Here is a 3,967-nt window from a genome sequence, read left to right on the forward strand (position 1 = left end):
CTACAGTAGCTGCTGAGTTGCAGATTTAACATGTTGCCAATAAACGCTATTGTAAATCACATCACATCAGAAATTCTGGGTCCAAAGTTCTGAGTTTTGGTCTGGTCTCATTAAGCAGTTAAACTATAAGGAGCACATCAGAAACGTATAAATATCTATAAGAAATTGGTGTTAAACATCCTATAGAGATCAAGTTTTTCTCAACTTTATAAAAAAAGCAATTAAAAAAATGTCAACATTTAGTTAGCCACCTTTTGGCTGCTGAGGTGTAATGTAGATGAGTGTTCAGCATCCCTTGAACACAGAAAAAAAGGAAAGAAGATGTTACAGAGGAACTGTTTTAATGACAGTGGTCTTTAAAAACACTTGTTGAAGTCAAAGGCTATATGTCTTTGTGATCTGCTGTGTTTAGTGTAATACTTCCACTTCATTTGCATGGTTTATGCTGGTGAAGATTCTCTGATTTGCATGGTTTACTGTTTCTTCACAGAGAAATACTGGGATTTTTTTTTCTGCAAATATTGCCTTGTTTAAATCGATTGCAAGTTATATTTATAATTATCAAATAGTTTGAGCTCTATTTTTTTCAGCTTCATACATTACATTTATATTCAGTTGAAGGATGTAATTGAGTAAAAATATAAAGTTCTGATACATTCAATTTTCTTTTTTTTTTTCTTTTATTATAATCGATGAAACAGAACATCTACATGATTATATTGCAACTTGTTCAACCACACACACCAAGATGGTGCAGATTAGTACACGTTTTCAGATATGCAGTCCTTTTAGTTAATTATTCAACTGATTGATTAATTTCAATTTCACTCAAACTCACTGCGAATCCAGACATTGGAATTGAGAAAGCTTCCTGGAGAGGTGGCGAAATGTCTTCAAATCTTGGAAACCAAGTCCAGTGGATATTTTTTGAACTTTTACGGAATGTATATTTTAGAGATTGTTTTATAATGAGTCTATTTTTAGGACATGTTGTTTGGGTTTAACTCTAGGTTTATTCAGTTACCACTTATTACCTTTGGGAATATTACTGATTGGGGTATTTTCTAAACCTAACTGAGTTGGGTTTAGAAAATAGAGAATAGAGTTCTGAGTTTAGACATTTACAGTTATGAGTCCCAGTCCAAAGCTTTATCAAAATACAACATATACAGTGAAGAAACCCCCCATGTTTCACCAGAATTATATGGTATTATTTATTTCTAGAGAAAGACAATCCCTTGTCTCCAGTAAATGTATGTCTTTCTGAAGTAGATTTTTTTTTTTTTTAATCTGAGGCAGTTTGTCATATTACTATGTCAACATTATCATGTCGGGTTTGAGTTAAACTTTTTGAACAGACAAAATATGAAAAGGAGCAGGTTCTGTTTCAGAAAATTGGGGCTTTGGGAAGACCTTCTTTTGAATATGTTCAGATTTAAAGATTCACCACTTGTGTCAGAGCTCAGAACTTTGGAACCAGAATTTCAGGCAGGCAGACTGAAGTAATTCACAAAAGCGTTTGACAACACATCGAATCTGAGCCTCAGCAGCTCAGATGAAAAAGGCCTCTGTAGAGGAATCTCTGTAGAGGGGAAAACTCAGGTTATGACCATGTAAACCTGACGGAGGACGATTATGTGCTGTGAGTCACTAACCTGGTTTTAAAGTTCACTCCATGCCCAGAAGAAGGAGTGGAATCCAGCTGGATTTTCTCCTACAGCACATGGGAAAAGCTGCCCTGTTAGTCCCAGGAGCCAAAGCCAAGAAGGCCGCTGAACTGGCTGACAAGCAGAAGCAAAAGCAGGAGTTACCAGAAAGCAAAGCCAAAGCTGATGTGGTAAGCAGGAGTCATGGCCAGAAGATCAGGGATCCAAAGAGTTAATGAAGAGAAATCCAAGTCGGGGTCATAGGACCGATCCAGAGTCGGAAGCAGGCAGAATCCACCAGAAGTCCGAAGACAGGTCAGGCAAACAGTTTAGAACAGGGGCAGGCAGGATCAAGCAATCAGAACAACACACAGGGTACTCTAAAGAACTCTCACTAATGGCTAGATTAAGCTGGCACTGATGACTGGGGTCAATCGGCTTAAATAGAGGCAGGAGCAGGTGGATAAAATGAACAGAAATTATCAACTGGGTGGAGCTAGCCAGGTGAATCGAATCAACCATTAAGCCAGTCATCAGTGCCAAGATCATGACAACTTGACATGTTTCAGCTCTCTAAGGTTATCTGAACCGTAAGATCTAACCAAATAATGTCTATACAGTTGGTGAAATAAGTCAGTCTGACAAGAAATTGAAGCAGTCGCTTTTTGCTATAAAATTCATTTGAAAGTGCAAGGACTGAGGAGAAAGAAAAAGGGAATGATTAACAAAACATATCACCAGAATAATTGACAATTAAAACAATCATTTATTTTGATGATCCACCTGGAAAGTAAACATCCACCCCTATACCTTTAAAAGAGGCTGAACCCAAAGTTTTCATTGAAGAGATACATTTGTTGTTCACTTTACTGGTGTTTCAATGTTATATCTGTGTGTAGAACACTTCCATTTTAAGAACAAAAGCTAATCAGCCCACAAAATTGTTTTTTGTATACATATGCAACATCTGACAATGTTTTTTTTCCAAAGATCTATAACAGAAAATTACTAGTATTTCACACATTGTGTAAATCAGTCTGACTGGCTATGCTATTGCTGTCACTGCAGCAAAATCTCTGTGAATGTTTGGTGGAAGCCTGTGCAATGACATAAAATAGGCTGGCATGACGCTCAGACTGCAGAGACTTCAGATATGCATCTAATTTTATACCATGTATTAAAGTTGTTTGAATTGAATTCTTTTGAAGGTGAAAATAGTGGAATTGGGTCATTCAGACAGCAGAGAGTGTGAATTTAGCCTCAGACATTACAGTCAAATTCAGTAAGTAAACATGGATTAAATTACACTGTGTAACTTCAACTGAATGGTACTAAATGCAGAGAAGATCAGTGAATTGCCACCATTATAACAGACCTGACATTACTGTACACCCAAGTCTTATTTGTTAAAAAAAGGAAAACAGTTTTGTGACATTTAGTTTGGTTTAAACATTTATTTCACGCACTGACTTGACTTCTATAACATATCTTACAACAACACAATGCTCTAACTGATCTTTTTAGTTTCAGACAGGCAAAAACCTCTGGAATTAGAATTCAATTCAGTTTATTTCATATTTCAGCTGAAACAAGATAAAACAGCTTGAATGTCTGTTAAAAGTGAACTCTAGCTCTATAGAGTCCAAATGAACTGTAGAGAATATTGATTAGCAAGGGGATGATAATTCCCATCATGCTCATAAAATTGTAAATGATTCACTAGAAACAAGTAAGACATGTTTAGCAGATTCCAATAACCTTCTTCTGAAATTGCTGTTATGAAACAACACTAAGGGAGGTAATAAAGCAGATTGATATTTGATTGAGAGCTTTATTTGCAGAATTATTAATCCCCAATCATATTAGGTTGTTTAGCCTTCTCATGTAACAGATAAATACTTTCATATCAAGGGGATATTTTGTTTGATATCTGCCAGCTTCCTGTTTCCTCCATATGTGACAGTGAAGGATAGTTCTGTATAGTTATAGTTTTATTCTGTTTTGTTGTTTTACCATGACAAAGATCAGAATCTACTCAAGTTAAAAACCTTGTCTCTAAACCTTTACTTTAGAAGTGATTTTTGCAAAAGTTAGTATTGTTCTTTTCTTATTTGACAGAAACAATTGTGGATCGTTGATCCTGTGTTTCCTTATCTTACCTTTAATGGACTGGTGATTTCTCCACGACCCATTCCGATTATTCTAAATCAGTGTCACTATATCTTATTCCAGCCTATTTTACTGGCAGTTGATTTTTTTCCTGTATTTAATGGAAGGTTTTAATGCTTCATCATTTAACATGCAACATCTAAGGCAGGAAC

Source organism: Cyprinodon variegatus, unplaced genomic scaffold, assembly GCF_000732505.1.
Source record: "Cyprinodon variegatus isolate N-32 unplaced genomic scaffold, C_variegatus-1.0 Scaffold181, whole genome shotgun sequence".
NCBI lineage: Eukaryota > Metazoa > Chordata > Actinopteri > Cyprinodontiformes > Cyprinodontidae > Cyprinodon > Cyprinodon variegatus.